General features: G+C 43.0%; 1 protein-coding gene across 1 annotated transcript in view; it reads left to right on the top strand.

Moving 5' to 3' along the window:
- The first annotated feature begins 395 nt into the window (after nt 1-395).
- ANK2 (ankyrin 2) overlaps nt 396-27,833 on the top strand; it is a 732,820-nt gene continuing 705,382 nt past the window's right edge. The window contains exon 1 of the mRNA XM_069743800.1: nt 396-427. The gene's annotated coding sequence lies outside the window, so the exon portion shown is untranslated. The remainder of the gene's footprint in view (nt 428-27,833) is intronic.

Genomic DNA, 27,833 nt, shown 5'->3' with positions numbered 1-27,833 from the left:
GTTGCAGTCCGTGTGTAAGGTACGGTGGTGGCGGTTTCCATCGCATCCTTTTCAGTGCAGAGCTCCGCTCCCTGTACACCAGATCTCTTGCCATTATTGGCTTCCTGTCCCTTGACACTCTGCACTTCCATTTGGCCTGGACATGACTCATGGTGGCATTAGGAGGCCCTGACCCCTCGCCCTCAGTGCCCCCCGCACATCTCCGACCTCCCCTCCGAGGAAACCGGACACCACACGTGGGACCACTGGAGGACGGAGGATGCTGCACCTGGCCGGAGCGGGCGTAGCCGCGTGCCGTGATTGGTCGGCTCCCCGTGCCGTGACGTCACCATGGAGTGACAGCGGCGGTGCGGCCAGTGTGTGAGCTGCATCCTCCGCGGCAGCACGTGGAGAGGACCGCTGCTGGTCACATCTGACTCCTGTGCTAGTAAGTGAGGGTCTGACTGGGCGGAGGGGACAATGACACTCCGGGGAGGGAGCCGTGTCTCCAGCTTCCTAGCTGTGCCCGTGTGTGAGGGCGATAAGTGGATGAGCACCCCGACTCCGGCTGCCACACCCTGCTCCTCCCAGACCGTGCTGCTGGACAATGGGCACAGACTGGGGTCTGACTGGGAGCAGGTGCTGGGCCAGTGCTGGAGACCCCGGAGGATAGCTGCTCAGTGTGGGGACCAGGGTGGGAGCCATGTCTGTACCCCACACACTGCCCATCAGCAGCTGGGGTTATCCTGGGCATACACCACTACCTGGGGTGCCAGCTGCTGCCTGCTAGTACTGTGCCATGGAGTCTTAGATCTGCAGCAGCTGAGTCCGCTCTTGTCAGTGATATTATATCGATCACATAGTCATGGACACGGAGAATAATAACTCGTTATCTAATAGGCGCTGCTTGGGGGTGGCTGCTGTGATGTCTACAGCACAGTGGTGGTGTACAAATGATTCATGATAGATGGAATTATTAATATTAGATACAAGACTTGTAAAATCAGATATATTGTGCTACTTGTGAGAGGTTCCTGTTTTTGCTCCTTTGGTTTCATTGTAAAGTTCCTTTTCTGCCCAGGCACAAAGCATTCCTAAGGCACTAGATAAACTCCATCTCCTTTCTCACAGAGGTGTAATATACTTAGACATGTATGGTTAAAAAATATATAGGCTTAAAAATGTGAGTATCCACCTTTAAACATCATGTAATTTTGAGTCACAATTTTTCTTCATACAGATATCACTGATACAATTCTGGCTGCCTGCAGCTACCACTAGGGGGAGCCCTCTGCTTACCGCTTTATAAACAGTATGCAGTAAGCCCCATAGCTCCCCCTAGTGGAGACTAAATATTGAACGGCATGTCCACTTCTGCAAAAATATCTTTGTAATATAAACATATTGAACTTTTTTTCCGTTTGAAAAGTGCCATAATCTTCAGCTTTCTGATCGTGGCAGCTCAGTTTAAGAGCTTTTGCGTCAGCACTCAGCACGTAATAAGTCCTATGTGGGAAGAGGGCTGACTAACTGGGTCATGTCAGTAACTAAGCTAGCTTCCTCTGTCACAACTAACCCATAGAGCAGGGACAGGCTGACTTCTCACACTGCCCCGATGATGCTCCCTGCTGTACCAAGCACAATGCTGGGAGTGGAGCTGCCAGGACCTGGGGGTCACGGTGCAGCTTTATTAGTGACTACCAGCCGCCTTGCAACTTATATGATTATTCCCATTCTGCATCAGCAAGTGTCCCATTGAGCAATGTCTGTGTGTGGCCGCGGCCTAAGGCTGGTCGTACATATGTGGCCCTACTTCTCTATAAGCGTGCTTATTTAAGTGGACGGCAGAATAAGCCGCTGCACAATACTTTTGGATTGGACATGTGAATATCCCCTTTGATGCACAGCAGATGATTGCTGGGCTGCCCCTCGTCACGTTAGATCAATCCCATTAAAATCAAGGATTGGGTGACATTAATGTACATATGTCACAGTGTTGTTCATATAGCGGCCTTTACCTATTGCTTTGGACCATTAGATTGGACATTTATCATTTCTGTATGATAATTTCCTTTAATCTGTTGACTATGAAGTTTCGTCCTGCAATAAACGATTATTAACTCTTGATGGCCCCAGGGACTTCTATTTGTACAAGCAGCATCACAGGGAAGCAGTTGTCAGAGAGGCATGCAGAGGGTAGTGTGGGATTACTGATTAGCTGGCAGCAATCTGCTTATCCTCCTGGACTGTGGCTAATAAAGCGGCTTGGTCGGGCTGTTGAACTGTTATTTTTTTGCGTTGATACAGTGTAAAAATCATTTGTGGATGGTACCTGTAATTCCAGCATGTTACGTCGTGTAGTGCCCCACTCTGGTGTTATTGATTTATCATATGTGTAATTTCACGTGCCATACAGAATTCCCAAATTAAAGGGGTTGTCCAGTGTTAACCTACAAGTCCGCAGTCACTCTGTGTGACTGCAGACTAGTGAATCCTGACATCACGGAACTGGGAGCGGCGGTCATGTGATGGCAAGTATGCGATATGCATGTTCCCTGTCACATTCCAACTAGACCAGGGGTGTCAAACTGCATTCCTCGAGGGCTGCAAACAGGTCATGTTTTCAGGATTTCCTTGTACTGCACAGGTGATAATTTAATCACCTACACAAATAATGAGTTGGTGATTAAATTATTACCTGTGCAGTACAAGGAAATCCTGAAAACATGACCTGTTTGCAACCCTCGAGGAATGCAGTTTGACACCCCTGAACTAGACTATTTACAACCTCTCTCTATACATTTGCATTGAGCTAGACCGCCCCTAACTAGTGGGAATGTGGCCAGAAGTATTCATATTGCATACATGCTGTCACATGACCACCACTCCCAGTGACGGAGAATCCTTGCAGTGCGCACAATGTCAGGATTCACAAGTCTGCAGTCACACAGAGTGACTGCAGACTTACAGTTTGAGATCGGACAACCCCTTTAAGTTTGTCTACTGAATTAAAAGTTCAGTCATAGGGAAAGGAACTTAAAGGGTTCTCCACATAGATCATCAGGAGTGCGCTGCTCCCCAGCCTACCGGGTTCCTGCTTTCTGGGGGGCACTCTAATGATTGATGGCTCAGACCAGCGGCATGGTTGAGCTACTCCACTGTGTGCTCTCCCATCCTACAGACAGGCAGCGTTGCCTCCGATATCAGAAAATCAGAGGGGCGCAGAAGCTGGTCGGGTCCAGCCATCTGGTTAGCTTCAGAGCAGCACTTGTAAGCTCTATAGCAAACAGCTAAAAAACTACTTTAAAAGGTCCAGCATGTAAGTTTCTACATTCTTGTGCAAAAAAAGAGATCTGAAATCAGGTCCTATTGTTGTGGACTTTTCTGCCGATCAGCTGCTGATCCTGGTCCCCAATGATGATGTGATGTCACAGGGAACTGCTGCAAAATCAGCATATAAACAATACGGTTTACTGTGAATTTGTCTGGGGTATTCTCTATATTTCTCAGGATTTGGTATAACCCTTAGATCAGTTCTAACCAAGGATGTCCGAACTCACTGACAATAAGCGTGAAAATTACTAGGAATTGAAATAAGAACTATATATGAAAGTTGCAGAACTTTTTGTTGTCGATGAATTCCGTTTTATTTCTATAGACCGGAAACCTCCCTGGAGGATATTAAGATTTAATCTTTATATGTGTTAATACCTTTACTGGAAACCAACTTAGATTGAGCACCGTTCTATTACAAGTCATAAATAAAGCATAAGATGTATAATAATGCTGATGTGCTGGGCAGGAGCTCGGCTGGGTTGCTCTACCATCTGGGCATATGGCCCATCCACAGCACTTACTGCACTGTAAGATGGAGTCACCTGATGGCCAGATGCTACTGCTGACCATGTCTGGGAAGTGGGGAGGAGGAAAGAAAGCATATTTCGGATTGTATATGGGTATCGCACAGAGAGGCCTGTTTACTGAAGGCTTAGATGCACAGCATGCTGTCTCTGAGAAAATAACATTTCCTGACATTCTTCTGCATTCCTTCAATACTGGAAAGTGCAAGTTCAGCATCTGGTTTTCCATTATAACCAGGAATCAAGAAATAATGATCCGACTTCCATTTTTTCGCATGAATATTGACAAGTGGTACTTACTGTGCTTTCAGGATTTTTAGCTTGTTAGTTTAGGTCTTACTGGGATTATGGTAGATTGCTTAGCTGAGAAATTGTTGCAAGCCACATCCAGCACCGCACCCTCATTGACACAGTAGTAAAAATGAGCCCCTCATTGCCAATAATATGACCACCCAAGCTTCCCCATACAAAGCACTCTAAGGACGTGAGCCCCCTATGCAGTATACATACATCCAGGGGCTCCCACCTCGCATCAGGCACTCCCACTACTCTACTGCATCCAGCATCAAGCCCACATCTCACTAGAACCTATCGAAAATCGTTCTGAGTTTCATCCATTTACAATTTCCTATGTTAGAGAATTGCAATGTATTGGACATTTTTCTGTGGCTCCGAATGGCATGCGATTTTTTTTTTTCTCGCACCCAATTTACGGAGGAGAATTGTGTATGCTGCAATTTGTTTTGCCCACCAATTCGGCCAGTGAAAAAATCGTTCATCTGCACTGCTTCGTTGAATAACATTTTTTAACAGATAGCGCTTGGAGCAAAAATTATGTTCATGTGCACGAGCCCTACCTGGCAGCCTACCATATCTACCATATTTTTGCCCCTTTCTCCTCCTCAGATCTTCTCTTGTGTGGGGGCTGATCACAAGAGTCACCATCTGGACACCTGCTTTTCATAGCTGTTTGTTAGGTCTGATTCTACTGCTCCAAGTTGGAAGACATATCATGAGCCACACATCACGTTCTCACGAGACACAATTTGGGGACCTCTGATTTAGTACATAAATGTGTCTTTCGTGTCCATATGTAGTATATTGCACGTTTTAGAAAGGTCTATCCTGACTCTGTTATCAATAGTCCCCATAAAATAACAAATCTGAAGAGTTTTGTCATAAATCAGTGTTGTGCTGTAACACTGGTGTCCCCCCTGGGCAGTTAGGAATGAATTGACAACTGGATGATTCAATTTTCTTTTAATTTGGATACAGTCCATTCAGGGCTGACCGTGTCAATGCATGGATACGCCCCATTAAAAAGGAGAATGATAACACCCAAATGTGTTTTTTTAATAGTTGTAAGTGGAATAACAAACGACACAATAGAGATCTGAGAAAAGATTGAGTATTGTTATTAAACCTCTTCCTGACATTGGTAGGTAATTCCCTCAATTCTCAATAACTTTATGGCAGAATGATGGTTTAGGCTCAGGAGGTGAGCCTGCGCGATCGGCAGGTATCTTTCAGCTAATACTCTGCTGTAATATATACTTGATAACTACAAATCCCGTCTGTTCAACTCATTAGATGCCATATATAAACTACATCAAGACACAATAACTATATACCCCCTGAGGAGGCCTACGCGAAACACACGTTGGGGTGCAGGAGATCCTCAGCTCTACACATGTACTAAGGGTAACAACGCGGTATACATTTTTGTCTTTACTGTCCTTTTGACCCTTCAGGAATATTGATCCTATTACATTATAGGTTTGATCCTTTTTACTATTACTGCAGGTCTTCATGTGTATGCTACGTGCTTTGTATTATTTTGGGTACGTGGATCTCTTATGTATGCATATCTATTTACCATGCATGTATCCTTTTGATAACTCTCATTATACCATCTTCTTGTTGAATTGTTATATACACTGTTGCCCATATCCTGGTGTCTTTTTATTGCATAATTGCCTTTTTCAGATCTTCTGTGTACATTTGATACTATTTCTATATTGTATCATAATTTGTCTTTTTGTCTTATCTACTTACTAACTCCATATTGGAATTTGTGTTTTGATTTTCGTAATAAGATCATTTACAATTCTTTATAAAAGTTTGGAGATTCATTACTCCATTTCTAAGAAATATGTCTATTTGTAGTCTTCTCCGCATTTAATCTTCTTATGTTTTGCATGTATAAAACTATTGCAGGGACAACAAATAAAATCAATACCAAAATAAAAAAATATCAGAATATGGCAAAAGATGAGCAATATTTTTTTTTTTAGATTTATTTAAATATTCTGTTCTTTTTTTTTTTTTTCTTTTAAACCTCCTTAAACTTCCAGAGATATGGGCCTTTTTATTGAGTGCTACTCTTTCTTTGTCTTTTTTTTACCAAAAGGGTGTGTTCACAGGTTTCTTCTGGGGGGGAGGGGAGGATCTTTTGGCTGTTCTGCCTAATTACCCTGTATGCATCACCCCCTTGGTAAAGACCATAAAAATTGTCACAAAAAGAAAAGGCCAATGTCTCTGGAACTGTATAGTGGATTTAAAAAAAAACCTATTTAATCTCAAAAGAGCAGCGGGAAAAAAATTAGAGCAAAATCCGGCCACTGTTGACCTGGTGGCAGGTCCTCTTTAATGGACGAATGACAACAGATCGCTCCTAGCAGCAGAAAGTACATTTTTCATTTGGATAGGAAAGAATATACCGTCCCCAGGAAATAACCATATTAGTGACTCACCAAGTGCTTAGTGTGATCTCCATTAGTGGATTAAGTTACATATTAAATTACAAACTCTTCTCTCCATGATAATCTGTGTTAGTGGTATTCTCTAGGAATTGTCCAGGGACCATCCTGTTTAGCTGAGATGTTCGCTGATTCTAGGACGTTCTGATTGTGTCTGGGAACATTGCAATTTATAGTAACCCCTGTGCATAGTGCTGACAAATATGAGCATCTGCAATGGTCATAAATCCATTATAGTAAATGGATCACATCTGGGTGGTGTCTGCACTGCAAGTCTGCAAGTACCAAACAATGAGTAGCAAACAAATAAAGAGATACCCGCAGTTTGGATTTTCATCTACTTTCACTATTCACATTCATGCCAGATGGTTCCAGAAAGCATAACACAGTTATTTAGAGTTGAAACATAATTTGATTTGATGTATTTGACATTCATTATATACCGTATCTGATATTCTCATCAATACTGAAAGCTCTCATGCGTACTTGGTGTTTAAAGACTAAAAATCTGCTTTTTATTGTCCATATACAGAATTGAATTGAATGCATGAAATAAACATGTATTACTATATAAAGAGCTTTATAGAGAACTTGACAGCAGATTCATGCTGCCCAAACTACAGGAATCATCAATCGGAGGCCAGCTCTGTCATTTCAGGCAAATTTCACTATGAAACGTTGCAATGTAAAACATACATTTAGAATCTTTCCAGGGACCATTCTGCTCAGGTAACTAGAAGAAGAGACTGGTCCCTGGCAGCTTCTCCCTGCCCTATATTGATTGGGTTGAGGTCTTTGTACTGTGAGGGCCAAACCAGCACCTTTACTTTATTGTCATTGAACCATTTTTTGCCAATCTCAATGTATGCAAATAAATTTTTATAATTTATACAATGTGATTTTCTGGATTTTATTTTTGATATTCTATCTCTCAATACTAAAATTAACCTACCGTATATACTCGAGTATAAGCCGACCCGAGTATAAGCCGACCCCCCCCTAATTTTGCCACAAAAAACTGTGAAAACTTATTGACTCGAGTATAAGCCTAGGGTGGAAAATGCAGCAGCTACCGGTGAATTTCAAAAATAAAAATAGATGCTCCGTACCGTTCATTATTGCCCCATAAGATGCTCCATATAAAGCTGTGCCCCATATAATGCTCCATATCGTTCATTATTGCCCCATAGATGCTCCATATAAAGCTGTGCCACATATAATGCTCTGCACCGTTCATTATGGCCCCATAGATGCTCCATAGAAAGCTGTGCCATATAGAATGTTCTGCACCGTTCATTATGGCCCCATAGATGCTCCATATAAAGCTGTGCCATATATAATGCTCTGCACCGTTCATTATGGCCCCATGGATGCTCCATAGAAAGCTGTGCCATATAGAATGCTCTGCACTGTTCATTATGGCCCCATAGATGCTCCATATAAAGCTGTGCCATATATATTGCTCTGCATCGTTCATTATGGCCCCATAGATGCTCCATATACAGGTCCTTCTCAAAAAATTAGCATATAGTGTTAAATTTCATTATTTACCATAATGTAATGATTACAATTAAACTTTCATATATTATAGATTCATTATCCACCAACTGAAATTTGTCAGGTCTTTTATTGTTTTAATACTGATGATTTTGGCATACAACTCCTGATAACCCAAAAAACCTGTCTCAATAAATTAGCATATCAAGAAAAGGTTCTCTAAACGACCTATTACCCTAATCTTCTGAATCAACTAATTAACTCTAAACACATGCAAAAGATACCTGAGGCTTTTATAAACTCCCTGCCTGGTTCATTACTCAAAACCCCCATCATGGGTAAGACTAGCGACCTGACAGATGTCAAGAAGGCCATCATTGACACCCTCAAGCAAGAGGGTAAGACCCAGAAAGAAATTTCTCAACAAATAGGCTGTTCCCAGAGTGCTGTATCAAGGCACCTCAATGGTAAGTCTGTTGGAAGGAAACAATGTGGCAGAAAACGCTGTACAACGAGAAGATGAGACCGGACCCTGAGGAAGATTGTGGAGAAGGACCGATTCCAGACCTTGGGGAACCTGAGGAAGCAGTGGACTGAGTCTGGTGTGGAAACATCCAGAGCCACCGTGCACAGGCGTGTGCAGGAAATGGGCTACAGGTGCCGCATTCCCCAGGTAAAGCCACTTTTGAACCATAAACAGCGGCAGAGGCGCCTGACCTGGGCTACAGAGAAGCAGCACTGGACTGTTGCTAAGTGGTCCCAAGTACTTTTTTCTGATGAAAGCAAATTTTGCATGTCATTCGGAAATCAAGTTGCCAGAGTCTGGAGGAAGACTGGGGAGAAGGAAATGCCAAAATGCCTGAAGTCCAGTGTCAAGTACCCACAGTCAGTGATGGTGTGGGGTGCCAAGTCAGCTGCTGGTGTTGGTCCACTGTGTTTCATCAAGGGCAGGGTCAATGCAGCTAGCTATCAGGAGATTTTGGAGCACTTCATGCTTCCATCGGCTGAAATGCTTTATGGAGATGAAGATTTCATTTTTCAGCACGACCTGGCACCTGCTCACAGTGCCAAAACCACTGGTAAATGGTTTACTGACCATGGTATTACTGTGCTCAATTGGCCTGCCAACTCTCCTGACCTGAACCCCATAGAGAATCTGTGGGATATTGTGAAGAGAAAGTTGAGAGACGCAAGACCCAACACTCTGGATGAGCTTAAGGCCGCTATTGAAGCATCCTGGGCCTCCATTACGGCCCCATAGATGCTCCATATATAGCTGTGCCATATATAATGCTCTGCACCGTTCATTACGGCCCCATAGATGCTCCATAGAAAGCTGTGCCATATGGAATGCTATGCACCTTTCATTATGGCCCCATAGATGCTCCATAGAAAGCTGTGCCATATAGAATGCTCTGCACCATTCATTATGGCCCCATAGATGCTCCATAGAAAGCTGTGCCATATGGAATGCTATGCACTGTTCATTATGGCCCCATAGATGCTCCATAGAAAGCTGTGCCATATAGAATGCTCTGCACTGTTCATTATGGCCCCATAGATGCTCCATAGAAAGCTGTGCCATATAGAATGCTCTGCACCATTCATTATGGCCCCATAGATGTTCCATAGAAAGCTGTGCCATATGGAATGCTCTGCACCGTTCATTATGGCCCCATAGATGCTCCATATAAAGCTGTGCCCCATATAGAATGCTCTGCACCATTCATTATGGCCCCATAGATGCTCCATATAAAGCTGTGCCATATATAATGCTGTTGCAATAAAAAAAATCACATACTCGCCTCTCTTCGCTCAGGACGCCGGCACTGTCAATACTGCACTGCTCCTCGTGCGGCTCCGTCTCCAGCACTGACGCTCAGCAGAGGGCGCGCACTGACTACGTCACCGCGCCCTCCGACCTGAGCGTCACTGCCAGAAGACGCTGGAGACGGAGCCGCACCAAAACGAGGAGCAAGTAAATATCGCGCAGCGCTCCCCTCCCTGTATACTTACCTGCTCCTGGTGCGGTCCCTGCAGTCCCTGCTTCTCCCGGCGATGCATCTTCTTCCTGTATTGAGCGGTCACAGTTACCGATCATTACAGAAATGAATATGCGGCTCCACCCCTATGTGAGGTGGAGCCGCATATTCATGACTGTAATGAGCGGTACAATGTGACCGCTCAATACAGGAAGATGCAGCGCTGGAAGAAGCAGGGACTGCAGGGACCGCGCAAGGAGCAGGTAAGTATAATTAGATAGCCCCCGCTCCCCCTCCCCTGCCGACCCCTGGGTATGACTCGAGTATAAGCCGAGAGGGGGACTTTCAGCCCAAAAAAATGGGCTGAAAATCTCGGCTTATACTCGAGTATATACGGTATCCTTAAAATTATAGACTATTCATGTCTTTGTCAGTGGGCAAACTTGCAAAATCAGCAAGGGATCAAATACTTATTTCTCCCACTAATAAACATAACGCACCAACCCATTTCCTTAGGTTACGGATGGGCAACACTCCAAACTTGATATAAACATATTGACCGTATAGTTATTAACCCCTTCATGACCGGGGGATTTTTCGTTTTTCCGTGTTCGTTTTTCGCTCCCCTCCTTCCCAGAGCCATAACTTTTTTATTTTTCTGTCAATTTGGCCATGTGAGGGCTTATTTTTTGCGGGACAAGTTGTACTTTTGAACAACATCATTGGTTTTAGCATGTCGTGTACTAGAAAACGGGAAAAAAATTCCAAGTGCGGTGAAATTGCAAAAAAAGTGCAATCACACACTTGTTTTTTGTTTGGCTTTTTTACTAGGTTCACTAAATGCTAAAAATGACCTGCCATTATGATTCTCCAGGTCATTACGAGTTCATAGACACCAAACATGACTAGGTTATTTTTTATCTAAGTGGTGAAAAAAAATTCCAAACTTTGCTAAAAAAAAAAATTGCGCCATTTTCCGATACTCGTAGCGTCTCCATTTTTCATGATCTGGGGTCGGTTGAGGGCTTATTTTTTGCGTGCCGAGATGACGTTTTTAATGATAGCATTTCGGTGCAGATACGTTCTTTTGATCGCCCGTTATTGCATTTTAATGCAATGTCGCGGCGACCAAAAAAACGTAATTCTGGCGTTTCGAATTTTTTTCCCGCTACGCTGTTTAGCGATCAGGTTAATACTTTTTTTAATTGATCGATCGGGCGATTCTGAGCGCGGCAATACCAAATATGCATAGATTTGATATTTTTTTTATTGATTTATTTTGATTGGGGCGAAAGGGGGGTGATTTAAACTTTTATGTTTTTTTTTATTTTTTTCACATTTTTTTTAAACTTTTTTTTTTAACTTTTGCCATGCTTCAATAGCCTCCATGGGAGGCTAGAAGCAGGCACAGCACGATCGGCTCTGCTACATAGCAGCGATCTGCTGATCGCTGCTATGTAGCAGAATTGCACGTGTGCTGTGAGCGCCGACCACAGGGTGGCGCTCACAGCGACGGGCAATCAGTAACCATAGAGGTCTCTAGGACCTCTATGGTTACAATGGAGACGCATCGCCGACCCCCGATCATGTGACGGGGGTCGACGATGACGTCATTTCCGGCCGCCCGGCCGGAAGCGGTAGTTAAATGCCGCTGTCTGCGTTTGACAGCGGCATTTAACTAGTTAATAGGTGCGGGCAGATCGCGATTCTGCCCGCACCTATTACGGGCACATGTCAGCTGTTCAAAACAGCTGACATGTCCCGGCTTTGATGCGGGCTCACCGCGGAGCCCTGCATCAAAGCAGGGGAGCCGGCATCGGACGGTATAGTACGTCCGATGCCGGTAAGGGGTTAAACTCTACTCAGTCACGAAGTGTTTAATAATTAAAAAGAAACCTTTATTCACATATAAACAATACACACAATTAAAAACAGTGCCTCAAAATCAGAACAAAATTTCATAGCAAAGGTAGACGAAGGGAACCACAGGTATCCAGATAAAATTACTCAAAATTACTGCTGCACATACACCCATGAGAATTCATTAATCATTGGAAGAAAATTCCTTGCAGCAAATATCAAAGTTTTCAAGTGACAATGCAAAATTGCTGCTACACATATATTCATTCAATTCATTGACCAAGAAAATGGGATATTCCCAATGCCCAAAGCCAGACCCCACCATCAATAAATCCCACCGTCACATTCCACCAAATGGAGCCCAAATTTTATTGCACATTCCATCAATCTAATAATGTCTACCCCCCCAGGAGGAAGCAGATGCGAAACGCGCGTCGGGGTAGTCAAAGTGTAGCGTGCCACGAGGCAGGGGAGCAGCGGATTTATCCAGGTAATATGTACCGAGTGGATTGCTCACAGTCTTCTGTTATTATTCCTTATGTGTGACATCTATTAGGTTGATGGAATGTGCCATAAAATTTGGGCTCCATTTGGTGGAATGTGACGGTGGGGTCTGTGCCCTGCATTGTAGGGACGTAGCTTGTTATAATGGCAAGCGGATCAATGTGCAATATTTTGCTGTCCCACTTTGATTTATTGATGGTGGGGTCTGGCTTTGGGCATTGGGAATATCCCTTTTTCTTGGTCAATGAATTGTCTTTTGACTATTATCTTGTAAGTGCACTTGTATGGGATTTAACCCAATAAGGATCATTTTGCACTGTCATTTTTTAACCCAATATGATCTACTTTGCACTGTCACCTTAATACTTGGAGTATATGCCACAAGGAATTTTTACCTAGTGACCGAATATTCTTTATAAACATTTATGAATATATGTGTAGCAGCAATTTTGCATTGTCACTTGAAAACTTTGATATTTGCTGCAAGGAATTTTCTTCCAATGATTAATGAATTCTCATGGGTGTATGTACAGCAGTAATTTTGAGTAATCTTATCTGGATACCTGCGGTTCCCTACGTCTACCTTTGCTATGAAATTTTGTTCTGATTTTGAGGCACTGTTTTTAATTGTGTGTATTGTTTATATGTGAATAAAGGTTTCTTTTTAATTATTAAACACTTCGTGACTGAGTAGAGTTTAATAACTTTACGGTCAATATGTTTATATTATTTCTCCCACTGTATAATACTCGAGTATACAAAGCAACAACCCCATATCATCAGGCTTCCTCCACTGAGCTTGTCAGTTCTTTTGATTTCTCAATCCTTTAGCCCCTTTTTCCCTTGTTTCTTCCAGATCCATGTTCACCCATCAGAGACTAGTCTATTGACTTTTGTCTCATCGCTCCAATTCACCCGTTTCCAATCTTCTACAGTCCAGTCCTGTACTTTTTTGCAAACTCGAGCCAACTTTTATTTTACGATATTGAAGTCGAGGCTTCTTCAGCTTTTTTTTGGCCACCATTCCAGACTTGTGTAATGTTCGTTGCATGGTGCTTGCATGGACTTCTATAATCTCACTACTACGAAACATGCGAGCCACCTCCACTTTGTATCTCCAGAACTGATAGACCTTGAGATGAGATGAGCCTACTTGTTGACTCCGATATTTTGCTTGGATGTCCACCTTTTGGCTTTGGAATGGTTAGACCATTTTATATTCTTCCAATTGTCATGGAGCTCACATGATGCAGTTTTTCAATTTTCTTGTCCGAGAGACTGCTATCGATGAGTTGGATGATGCTGTTTCTCTTTTCTTAGGAAATCTTCATGGCTGCTCCTCGATTCGAATCAGTGACCTTTCACTTGGGAATTAACCTAATAATACACTGAGCTATTAGGGAATGTGAGAACAGGTTGTAATTTAGTATACAGAAAGAAAAAGATTTTTCCGCCACCAAGAGCAAAACAGTAACAATGTAGTGATATTACAAGAATCTGCATAACTAATCATATGCTAAATAGTTGCAAGTCAACGTTCCAAACAGTAGTGGATGTGAGATATGGAGCCTGAAGGTAAAAAGTTCAAAACATTGTTGTGCTTTTGCTTGTCAGTGTGTAACCCACTGGCCTTCATCTTCTGGACCCATTTGTAGGCACAGTCCTTAGGCTAGGTCCACATTGCGTTAGGGCAATCCATTTAACGGATCTGTTTGTAAGCAGCACTAACGCAATGTAACGGACATGTTAACGCACCCATAGACTTCCATTAGTGTAACGGATCCTAACGCATGTCAAATTCGACATGCGTTTGCAATGGTCTGCTAGTTCGTGACTACAGCATTTTTGGGTCCGGTACGGCGAACGCACAGTGAATGGAAGCATTCGTTCTGCCATAGAACTCTGTTGCAAACGCAAATGACCTAACACAGCCACACGCGTTAACGCATGCGTTAGCGCCATGGCAAAAATACACCTCAAAAAGACAATTTTGGACTCCTTTTTAGCGCATCCGTTTAACGGATTGCCCTAATGCAATGTGGACCTAGCCTTATTGCATAGTCCCCAGGAAAGTCCTATTGTGGGCCTACACAGTGAGATTAATTGGGAATCTACTGTAGAGGATATATTTAGAGTCATCCCAATGTATACTGTTATGAACAGGTAATTCAGAACCACAATGGGTCTAGTGGTTAAGAGCACACAAGGTGAACTGACAGTTACCAATAACAAGGACGAGCTCTGAGACGTGGGAACTCTGCTGACCGCAATCCCTAATCCTATTATACCACACTAGAGGTAGCCGTGGAGCGCTCCTGTCCAGGCCTAGGCGCCTCGATCACAGCCTGAGAAACTAGCTAGCCCTAAGAGAGAAAAATAAGCCTACCTTGCCTCAGAGAAATTCCCCAAAGGAAAAGGCAGCCCCCCACATATAATGACTGTGAGTTGAGATGAAAGTACAAACTCAGAGATTAAATAGATTTTAGCAAAGTGAGGCCCGACTGACTGAACAGACCGAAGATAGGAAAGATTACTTTGCGGTCAACACAAAACCCTACAAACAACCACGCAGAGGGTGCAAAAAGACCCTCCGCACCGACTAACGGTACGGAGGTACCCCCTCTGCGTCCCAGAGCTTCCAGCAAGCAAGAAAAACCAATAGCGCAAGCTGGACAGAAAATATAGCAACAAAAGTAACACCAGCAAAACTTAGCTTATGCAGGAAAGACAGGCCACAGGAACGATCCAGGAGAAAGCAAGATCCACACTAGAACATTGACTGGAGGCCAGGAGCAAAGCACTAGGTGGAGTTAAATAGAGCAGCACCTAACGACTTCACCACATCACCTGAGGAAGGAAACTTAGAAGCCGCAGTACCACTCACATCCACCAACGGAAGCTCATAGACAGAATCAGCCGAAGTACCACTTGTGACCACAGGAGGGAGCTCGACCACAGAATTCACAACAGTACCCCCCCCTTGAGGAGGGGTCACCGAACCCTCACCAGAGCCCCCAGGCCGACCAGGATGAGCCATATGAAAGGCACGAACAAGATCGGCAGCATGGACATCAGAGGCAAAGACCCAGGAATTATCTTCCTGACCATAACCCTTCCACTTAACCAGATACTGGAGTTTCCGTCTCGAAACACGAGAATCCAAAATCTTCTCCACTATATACTCCAACTCCCAATCCACCAAAACTGGGGCAGGAGGATCAACAGATGGAACCATAGGTGCCACGTATCTCCGCAACAATGACCTATGGAATACGTTATGGATGGAAAAAGAATCTGGAAGGGTCAAACGAAAAGACACAGGATTAAGAACCTCAGAAATCCTATACGGACCAATGAAACGAGGCTTAAACTTAGGAGAGGAAACCTTCATAGGAATATGACGAGATGACAACCAAACCAAATCCCCAACACGAAGTCGGGGACCCACACAGCGTCTGCGATTAGCGAAACGTTGAGCCTTCTCCTGGGACAAGGTCAAATTGTCCACTACATGAGTCCAAATCTGCTGCAACCTGTCCACCACAGTATCCACACCAGGACAGTCCGAAGACTCAACCTGCCCTGAAGAGAAACGAGGATGGAACCCAAAATTGCAGAAAAACGGCGAAACCAAGGTAGCCGAGCTGGCCCGATTATTAAGGGCGAACTCAGCCAACGGCAAAAAGGACACCCAATCATCCTGATCAGCAGAAACAAAGCATCTCAGATATGTTTCCAAGGTCTGATTGGTTCGTTCAGTCTGGCCATTTGTCTGAGGATGGAAAGCCAAGGAAAAAGACAAATCAATGCCCATCCTAGCACAAAAGGCTCGCCAAAACCTCGAAACAAACTGGGAACCTCTGTCAGAAACGATGTTCTCTGGAATGCCATGTAAACGAACCACATGCTGGAAGAACAATGGCACCAAATCAGAGGAGGAAGGTAATTTAGACAAGAGTACCAAATGGATCATCTTAGAGAAGCGATCACAAACCACCCAACTGACCGACATTTTTTGAGAGACGGGGAGATCCAAAATAAAATCCATAGAGATATGTGTCCAAGGCCTCTTCGGGACCGGCAAGGGCAAAAGCAACCCACTGGCACGAGAACAGCAGGGCTTAGCCCGAGCACAAATCCCACAGGACTGCACAAAAGAACGCACATCCCGCGACAGAGACGGCCACCAAAAGGATCTAGCCACTAAATCTCTGGTACCAAAGATTCCAGGATGACCAGCCAACACCGAACAATGAACCTCAGAGATAACTTTATTCGTCCACCTATCAGGGACAAACAGTTTCTCCGCTGGGCAACGATCAGGTTTATTATCCTGAAATTTTTGCAGCACCCGCCGCAAATCAGGGGAGATGGCAGACAAAATTACTCCCTCTTTGAGAATACCCGCCGGCTCAGACAAACCCGGAGAGTCGGGCACAAAACTTCTAGACAGGGCATCCGCCTTCACATTTTTAGAGCCCGGAAGGTACGAAACCACAAAGTCAAAACGGGAGAAAAACAGCGACCAACGAGCCTGTCTAGGATTCAACCGTTTGGCAGACTCGAGATAAGTCAAGTTCTTGTGATCAGTCAAGACCACCACGCGATGCTTAGCTCCTTCAAGCCAATGACGCCACTCCTCGAATGCCCACTTCATGGCCAGCAACTCTCGATTGCCAACATCATAATTTCGCTCAGCAGACGAAAACTTCCTGGAAAAGAAGGCGCATGGCTTCATCACCGAGCAATCAGAACCTCTTTGCGACAAAACAGCCCCCGCTCCAATTTCAGAAGCCTCGACCTGGAACGGAAGCGAAACATCTGGTTGACACAACACAGGGGCAGAAGAAAAACGACGCTTTAACGCTTGAAAAGCTTCCACAGCAGCAGAAGACCAATTGACCACATCAGCACCCTTCTTGGTCAAATCGGTCAGTGGTTTAGCAATACTAGAAAAATTACAGATGAAGCGACGATAAAAATTAGCAAAGCCCAGGAACTTTTGCAGACTCTTCAGAGATGTCGGCTGAGTCCAATCATAGATGGCCTGGACCTTAACAGGGTCCATCTCGATAGTAGAAGGGGAAAAAATGAACCCCAAAAATGAAACCTTCTGAACACCAAAGAGACACTTTGATCCCATCACAAACAAAGAATTAGCACGCAGGACCTGGAACACCATTCTGACCTGCTTCACATGAGACTCCCAATCATCCGAGAAGACCAAAATATCATCCAAGTATACAATCAGGAATTTATCCAGGTACTCTCGGAAGATGTCATGCATAAAGGACTGAAACACTGATGGAGCATTGGCAAGTCCGAATGGCATAACTAGGTACTCAAAATGGCCCTCGGGCGTATTAAATGCAGTTTTCCATTCATCGCCCCGCTTAATACGCACAAGATTATACGCACCACGAAGATCTATCTTGGTGAACCAACTAGCCCCCTTGATCCGAGCAAACAAATCAGATAGCAGCGGCAAGGGGTACTGAAATTTGACCGTGATTTTATTTAGAAGGCGGTAATCAATACAAGGTCTCAGCGAACCATCCTTCTTGGCCACAAAAAAGAACCCTGCTCCCAATGGCGACGATGACGGGCGAATATGACCCTTCTCCAAGGACTCTTTTACGTAACTCCGCATAGCGGCGTGCTCAAGCACAGATAAATTAAACAGTCGACCTTTAGGAAACTTACTACCAGGAATCAAATCGATAGCACAATCACAATCCCTATGCGGAGGTAGGGCATTGGACTTGGGCTCATCATATACATCCCGGTAATCTGACAAGAACTCTGGGACCTCAGAAGGGGTGGATGCCAAAATAGACAGAAATGGGACATCGCCATGTACCCCCTGACAACCCCAGCTGGACACAGACATTGATTTCCAATCTAATACTGGATTATGGACTTGTAGCCATGGCAACCCCAACACGACCACATCATGCAGATTATGCAACACCAGAAAGCGAATATCCTCCTGATGTGCAGGAGCCATGCACATGGTCAGCTGGGTCCAGTACTGAGGCTTGTTCTTGGCCAAAGGCGTAGCATCAATTCCTCTCAATGGAATAGGACACTGCAAGGGCTCCAAGAAAAACCCACAACGCCTAGCATACTCCAAGTCCATCAAATTCAGGGCAGCGCCTGAATCCACAAATGCCATGACAGAATAAGATGACAAAGAGCAGATCAAAGTAATGGACAAAAGAAATTTTGACTGTACCGTACCAATGGTGGCAGACCTAGCGAACCGCTTAGTGCGCTTAGGACAATCGGAGATAGCATGAGTGGAATCACCACAGTAGAAACACAGCCCATTCTGACGTCTGTGTTCTTGCCGTTCAACTCTGGTCAAAGTCCTATCGCACTGCATAGGCTCAGGTTTATGCTCGGATAATACCGCCAAATGGTGCACAGATTTACGCTCACGCAAGCGTCGACTGATCTGAATGGCCAAAGACATAGACTCATTCAAACCAGCAGGCATAGGAAATCCCACCATGACATCTTTTACGGGCTTCAGAGAGACCCTTTCTGAAAATCGCTGCCAGCGCACATTCATTCCACTGAGTGAGCACGGACCACTTCCTAAACCTCTGACAATATACCTCTACCTCATCCTGACACTGAGCCATCAAATTTTTCTCTGCCTGATCCACTGAATTAGGTTCTTCATACAGCAATCCGAGCGCCAGAAAAAACGCATCAATATTACGTAATGCAGGATCTCCTGGCGCAAGGGAAAATGCCCAGTCTTGAGGGTCGCCACGTAATAAAGAAATAATGATCCTAACTTGTTGAACTGGGTCACCAGAGGAGCGAGGTTTCAAAGCCAGAAACAGTTTACAATTATTTTTGAAACTCAGAAACTTAGCTCTATCTCCAGAAAACAAATCAGGAATAGGAATTCTTGGTTCTAACATAGAATTCTGAGCCACAAAGTCTTGAATAGTTTGTACTCTTGCAGTGAGATGATCCACACATGAAGACAGACCTTTAATGTCCATCACTACACCTGTGTCCTGAACCACCCAAATGTCTAGGGGAAAAAAAAGGCAAAACACAGTGCAAAGAAAAAAAAATGGTCTCAGAACTTCTTTTTTCCCTCTATTGAGAAGCATTAGTACTTTGGGCCTCCAGTACTGTTATGAACAGGTAATTCAGAACCACAATGGGTCTAGTGGTTAAGAGCACACAAGGTGACCTGACAGTTACCAATAACAAGGACGAGCTCTGAGACGTGGGAACTCTGCTGACCGCAATCACTAATCATATCATACCACACTAGAGGTAGCCGTGGAGCGCTCCTGTCCAGGCCTAGGCGCCTCGATCACAGCCTGAGAAACTAGCTAGCCCTAAGAGAGAAAAATAAGCCTACCTTGCCTCAAAAAAATTCCCCAAAGGAAAAGGCAGCCCCCCACATATAATGACTGTGAGTTGAGATGAAAGTACAAACACAGAGATGAAATAGATTTTAGCAAAGTGAGGCCCGACTGACTGAACAGACCGAAGATAGGAAAGATTACTTTGCGGTCAACACAAAACCCTACAAACAACCACGCAGAGGGTGCAAAAAGACCCTCCGCACCGACTAACGGTACGGAGGTACCCCCTCTGCGTCCCAGAGCTTCCAGCAAGCAAGAAAAACCAATAGCGCAAGCTGGACAGAAAATATAGCAACAAAAGTAACACCAGCAAAACTTAGCTTATGCAGGAAAGACAGGCCACAGGAACGATCCAGGAGAAAGCAAGATCCACACTAGAACATTGACTGGAGGCCAGGAGCAAAGCACTAGGTGGAGTTAAATAGAGCAGCACCTAACGACTTCACCACATCACCTGAGGAAGGAAACTTAGAAGCCGCAGTACCACTCACATCCACCAACGGAAGCTCATAGACAGAATCAGCCGAAGTACCACTTGTGACCACAGGAGGGAGCTCGACCACAGAATTCACAACAGTATACCTCCAACCTAGAAAATAAGGTGATGTGAACAAGCCATAAAACAAATAATTTGGGATAAAGCATGCACTATAATTTTGTGATGCATTTTACAATAGACTTCTGGCATAGTTTGCTAATTATTCTTTGAGCAACAAAATCTCAGTGGCTAAAACGTGAAAGTGTCTGAGACAATCCCTTTAAAACCTTGACGATTTTATGAAATCTCTATTATTATGTCCACTAACAAAAGGTTGTTTACTTTTGGACAACTGGTTTTTTTCTAGAAAGGTCTCTAATAGCTTATGACCAGATGTCCGGCTGCTGGGAGCCCTGGTCAATTCCCCAGCAGTGCCATAATAGGGAAAATAAAGCATCACACGATTGTCATTGAGATCAATAGAATGTCACTGTAATGCACTTTCCAGCTCCTCATTCCAGCTCCAATTCTCTCAGAAGTCAGAATTTCTTAATTGGGTTATTTGATTTATATTAGCAAGGCAAATCTATTTTTTAGCCTATATATTGACAGATCCTATTTAAATAGCTGTGTACATTTACACTACACTTTTATGTCACTTGTCTTGCCTTCATCCTGAGATATAGCCTATATCTGGGTAAGACCATGCATTGTTGTTCACCTCGCAAGGACTGAGCTATGACTACGTGGCCAGGCACACTGTGTGGCCTCACAGTATAAAGCTGTAGTCACAGTTTTAAAATTTGCCCAACCTGTGGTCAAAATAGCTAGAAATAACATGCCTTATTTTCTACATGAAAAAAATCCTAAACACATTACAGTTCAGAGTAGTATGGATATTTTTTTTCAATGTGTTATGGAACTTGTCATGAGGATTTGAGCTCTATGATTGCCACTAACCTGTTATCCAATGTAACGCCAATGCCAGCATCCTTACATAGTCCCTCTCTCCGTAAGTTTCTGCTCAGAGGAGCCACAATGCTCCTCTGGGAAATATGCAAATTGTCTCTTCAGAGAGGAAGAGGACTAGAACTCTAGTGCCACCTATTGAGATTCTGGTTTGGCTTTTATCCTAAGTCATGTGACAAGGCTTGTTAAAGATTGAAATGGAGCACTACGGCACTCGTAATGTGTGAGATAGGTGCTCAAATAGGGTATCCAACCCAAAACAGTCCAAAACCAGAAAAGACTTGGCACTCTGAAGGAAATTTTGGCGTGCAATGAAATGTTTATTGATGTGCATCCATAAAGGCAAGTTGAACGTTTTCGGTCCACATCCGGACCTTCATCAGAACAAATATACTGGATGCAGCTGGGAGTCCTGTGCGACTGAAGTTGCTTTCCTTCCGAAGGCTCCTTAAAGGGTGAACATTGACTTTTAGGATTGCTTCTTCCAATAGGTGGCGCTAGAGTTCTAGTCCTCTCTCTCTCTCTGAAGAGACAATTTGCATATTTCCCAGAGGAGCATTGCGGCTTTAAGTCTCCTCATTCGGCATGCTTAGCATGTCAATCTCCGCAAGGAGAAACCATACTTCTTGGATATCCTCCTTGTCTGTAATGCACTGTTCTAATGCCCTGCAATCAGGATAGGGAAAGTTGATGTCCCATCCTGGGACAATGTAAAAGTAAAAGAAATTTTTTTTAAAAATTGTGAAAATATGAAAAAAAAATCGCATAAAAACAAAATAAATTAATCCAATAAATATTTATGTAAAAACAAAAATAAAAAAGTACTCATACGGGATTTGTTATCTCCACATCTGAAACAACCTGACCTATAAAGCTATCCTGCTAGTTAACCCCTTCAGTGAACACTGTAAAAAATAAATAAAAAACAATATATGCTTTCTCATCATAGTGCCAAACAAAAAGTAAAATAAAACACAATCAAAAAGAATGTAAATAAATATGGTATCTCTGAAAATGTAATCTTGTCCCACAAAAAACAAACCACTATATAGCTCAATCAGTGGAAAAATAAAAAACGTTATAGCTCTCAGAATTTAAAAAATGCAAAAATAATTATTTTTTTCGAGAAAATAGTTTTTATTGAGTTAAAGCGCCAGAGCATAAAAAAACTATTACAGAAACTTGATTCCAGCTCACCCAGTTGCTCTATGCTCATCTACCTCGGGCTCAGTCACCGACCTCGCCCTGGCCTCACATCAAGGAAAATAGAAAAAATTGGAGTCTGGCTCAACAGGACTGGATTTTCCTTTTCTTTTTCAAAGGAAGATATAGTGCATACAAAAGAAAAATTTACATGGTCGACACGACCCAGTCGACGCGTTTCGACTGCACTAGGCAGTCTTACTCATGACATGACTCCAATTTTTTCTACTTTCCATAAAAAAACTATATAAATCGGGAATCGCAGTACTCATACTGATCCAAAGAATAAAGCTGTCTTATCAATTTTACAACACGTGGCACAGCAATAAAAAATCCTAAATTGCTGTTTTTTTGTGCAGTGTGCCTCCCAAAAGCAGAATAGAAAGTGATCAAAAAATGTCATGTGCCCGAAAATTCTGTCAGTCAAAATATTATAAAATTATATTTATATTAATTAATTATATTAAAAATAATATGGCGATGCAAAAACTTGTAATAAAAAAAATCTTATATTGTGTTACAGCAGCCAAACATAAAAACCCGATATACCGTGATATCACTGTTATTGCACCGACCCGAAGAATAAAGTCCCATCGCCTATACCACAAGAGGAATGACGTAAAAAATAAATAAAACCAATTCTTCATCTGCTGTTGATTTGTTCATTCTGCCACACAAAGATCGCAGTAAGGCTCGGCTCACATTAGTCCTGTGCTCTGCGCTGAGCGCTTACAATGGGGATTCCATGGAATTCTCTGAAATATGTGATTCAGACTGAACCCCCGGTGGAAGATTCCCTATACTGAGTCAGATGGAGGCAATGTGGACGTTGTCTTACCTGTGGTCCGGTGGTGTCCGTCTTTTTAGGTGTGCATAAAAACGCTGGCCGACACACTTTGTGCATTTCAGAAAAGAGGGACATTGCTGAACAGAGGCCAAATGCAGTCTAGAGTACCGTATATACTCGAGTATAAGCCGAGATTTTCAGGCCACTTTTTTGGGCTGAAAGTCCCCCTCAGCTTATACTCGAGTCATACCAATGGGTCGGCAGGGGAGGGGGAGCGGGGCTGTCTAATTATACTCACCTACACCTAGCGCTGTCCCTGCAGGTCCCTGGCTTCCTGGTGCCCCAGCTTCTTCCTGTACTGAGCGGTCACATGGTACCGCTCATTACAGTAATGAATATGTGGCTCCATCTCCCATAGGGGTGCAGCCGCATATTCATTACTGTAATGAGCGGTAATGGTGACAGCTCAGTACAGCAAGAAGCAGCGGCGCCGAGGAAGCAGGGACCTGCAAGGACCGCGCCAGGAGCAGGTGAGTATAACGGGGAGGGGGAGCACTGCGCGATATTCACCTGCTCCCTGTTCCGGGCGCCGCTCCGCCCTCATCGTCTTCTGCAGTGACGCTCAGGTCAGAGGGCGCGATGACGTGGTTAGTGCGCGCCCTCTGCCTGAGCGTCAGTGCAGAAGACGCTGAAGATGGAGCGGCGCCCGGAACAGGGAGCAGGTGAATATCGCGCAGCGCTCCCCCTCCCTGTTATACTCACCTGCTCCTGGCGCGGAGAGGTGAGTGTGATTTTGTTTTTTTTTATCGCAGCAACAGCAAATGGGGCAAGTGTCTGTATGGAGCATCATGGGGGGCCATAACGTTTGTGCAGCACTAAATGGGGCAGATATCTTTATGGAGCATCTTATGGGGCCATAATTAACGTTTGTGCAGCATTATATGGGGAAAATGTCTGTATGGAGTATCTTATGGGGCCATAACGTTTGTGCAGCACTATATAGGGCAAATATCTTTATGGAGCTTCTTATGGGGCCATAATCAAGGTTTGTGCAGCACTATATTGGGTAAATATCTTTATGGAGCATCTTATGGGGCCATAATCAACTTTTGTGCAGCATCATATTGGGCAAATGTGTCTATGGAGCATCTTATGGGGCCATTATTAACCTTTATGCAGGATTATATGGGGCATATTTTAATATGGAGCATCTTATGGGGCCATCATAAACTTTATGGAGCATTATATGGGGCTCCTGATTCAATATATATATTCAAAAACACTTAACCTACTGATGTCTCAATTAATTTTACTTTTATTGGTATCTATTTTTACTTTTGACGTTTACCGGTAACTGCTGCATTTCCCACCCTAGGCTTATACTCGAATCATTAAGTTTTCCCAGTTTTTTTGTGGCAAAATTAGGGGGGTCGGCTTATACTCGAGTATATACGGTAACTCTGCTGCCTCATTATAGTGAGTGGCTCTCTGAGGTTTCATCCGAATCACGTCACTCAGAGATTTAGATGGAAACCCAGATATAAGTGCTCAGCATAGAGTGGGAAGTAAATGTGATCCCAAACATTATGTAAATTGTTCCCAATTAAAGCTTCAACTCAATCCACAAAAAAAGCTAGTCCCCACTCAAGTCCGTAATCTGTTAACAGAAATACAAGGGCCTTCCACATTACTGGTAGTACAAAGGCTCTGGAAAAGTGCTACGGCTCCTTGCCTCCCCCAAAAGAATTTCAGCAAATTCTGCACTCCTAAATCCAAATGCCCCCTCCTTTCTGAGTCCCACAGTTTGTATAAACCACATTTAATGTCTACATGTTTGTGATTTCTGTAGCAATGATAGCCCTCTTAATTTACAGGTGTGTGTCTCCAGAAGCATGATCTGGGTAATACAGCGTATTGGTGACTACAACTTACTGGTCACTACAATGGCAGTTTGCAATGTTCACTCAGCAACATCCATTACTGCTTGTATCTGGAATACACCCACGGAGTCAAAATCATCACAACACCTGTAGATAAATTCCCAAAGGGGTATAATTTCCAGAACTGGGTCATTCGAGGGGGAATTCTGCTCTTCTAGCACTTAGGAGCTCTTTATAATGGAGTCAGCAAACTAAGGAAAATTAGTGCTCCAGGAGGCACATTACACTTCTCTAGTCTAATCGTGTGGGTAAGCACTACTGTACAGAAACATATAGGCGGTTTCTATATTCAGCAGAAATTGTGGGACAAATTTTTGGTGTCATTTTTATCTATTTCGTCTTCACTGCCTAATGGTATAAAATTATGTGACACACCCGTGGTGTCAATATGATCATTGCACCCCTAGATTAATTCATTGAGAGGTGTAATTTTTAAAATGTGTTCACTTATGGAGGGTTCTGCTGTTCTGGCACTTAAGGGTCTCTACCAGTGTGACATGGAACCCTCAAACCAGTCCAGCAATATCTGAACTCCATTATGGCGCTTACCATATTCCCTTCTGAGCTTTGCACTGTGCCTCAAAAGTAGTTTTCAACTACATATGGGGTATCGGTGTACTCAGTAGAAATTGCACAACAAAAACAACTAAAACAAAACAATATTTTTGTGGGGGAAAATATATATTTTTCATTTTCACAGATAAACATTGCAAAATTCTGTGAAGCACCTGTGGGTTCTAGGTGCTCACCATACATCTGCATAAATTTATTGAGGCAAATAGTTTCGAAAATGGGGTCACTTGTTGTGTTTTTCACTGTTTAGGCACATCAGGGGCTCTCCAAATGCGACATAACACCAGCAGAACATTCCATCAAAATTTGCTTTCCAAAATGTCACTCCATTCTTTCTGAGCCCTGATGTACGCCCAAACAGTAGTTTTCCCCCATATATGGGTTATCTGCAATAGTCAGTAGAAATTGCACAACAAATGTTGAGGTCAATTTTCTCCTCTTACCCTTGAGAAAATAAAAAATGTTGGGCTAAAAGAAAATTTTTGTGGGAAAAATTTGATTTTTTTTTTTACTTTCACGGCTAATCGTTACAAACTTCTATGAAGCACCTGAGGGCTGAAGACCACACATCTAGATAAGTTCTTTGAGGGGTATAGTCTCCAAAATGGGGTCAATTGTGGGGGGTTTCCACTGTTTAGGCACATCAGTGGCTCTCCAAATGCATCATAGCATCCGCTAATAATCCCAGCAAATTTTGCATTCAAAACATTAAATGGCACTCTTTCTTTTCCGAGCCCTGCCATGCGCCTCAACAGTAGATTTCCTCCACATATTGGTTATCGGAGAAATTGTATGTTACACTTGTAACATATTGTGAAAATAAAAAAATTGGGGCTAAAAGAACAGTAGTTTTCCCCCACATAAGGGATTTCTGCATGTTTAGGAGAAATTGCACAATAATTTTTGCACACTAATTTTTGGTGTGCATTTTCTCCTGTTAGCCTTGTAAAAAAAAAAAATTATAAGTTTGATAATTGCAAAATATTAAAATTTTTCACCAAATTTCCAATATCTTCACAAATAAATGCAAGTCGTATCAAACAAATTTTACCACTATCATGAAGTACAATATGTCAAGAAAAAACATTCTCAGAATCACCGGGATCCGTCAAAGTGTTCCAAAGTTATTACCTTACAAAGTGAGACACTGACACTGGTCAGAATTGAAAAATTTGTCCTGGTCTGGAAAGTGAAAGGGGGTAAAAAAAAGGCGACTAAAGATTTCTAGTCTTTATAGAGCTCTGTTCCTCAGTTGCATGTAGAAATGCCAGTATTGCTCTACCTGGCTATATACCAAGCTCATCCTGAGAATGTAAAAAATTGGATTACTAAAAAAAGGACTCACCATGATTCTATTAACTGTCATTACTGTTAGGTCACTCTACTATTTTGTTAGCCGCACGATCGTGGAATATAAATATGTAATAAGGCAGAAAATGTAGCCAAGAGAGGAAAGCACATGGTGGTTACCTTTGTATCACTCTGCTACATTAATAGCACTTTTTATTTCCCAGAAATGAATCTTGTTTTATATATTTAGAAGCATAGGTAACTTCAAAGGAATGAGAAAGAAATTGAATTTGTATTTGCCATTTTAGTACTAAATGACAATTCTCCAAATTTCAGAGTGATGCCTTCCTCGGAGCTTTTGCTGAACACATTGTGCTAACACTTTATTTTCCAGATTTGCCTAAAGCTTTTATTTTTGATTAAAAGACATGAAATATGTAAATGTTTAAATTGTATTTGAGAACTGTCTGTAATGAAAAGTCATCCTGACATACATTCAGGGCATTGATTTTCCGTAATATGACATGTACAACCGTTGTCTTTTCATTACATGCATCTTTCCTTTTGTGTTTTTACTTTTTTATGTATTCTACAAACGAGAATATTACTTCCCAAACAGCCTGAAGATTTAATACCCACAAATTGCTATGTAGAGTATGTGGCCTGTTGAGTGATGGCATTGATGGACATAAGTAGTAGTTAGGCTATGTTCACACTAGCAATTTTATTTCTGTTATTCTAGTCTAGCAGATAAG

This window comes from Ranitomeya imitator, chromosome 1, assembly GCF_032444005.1.
Source record: "Ranitomeya imitator isolate aRanImi1 chromosome 1, aRanImi1.pri, whole genome shotgun sequence".
NCBI lineage: Eukaryota > Metazoa > Chordata > Amphibia > Anura > Dendrobatidae > Ranitomeya > Ranitomeya imitator.
This window is presented reverse-complemented; position numbering and strand designations above follow the sequence as displayed.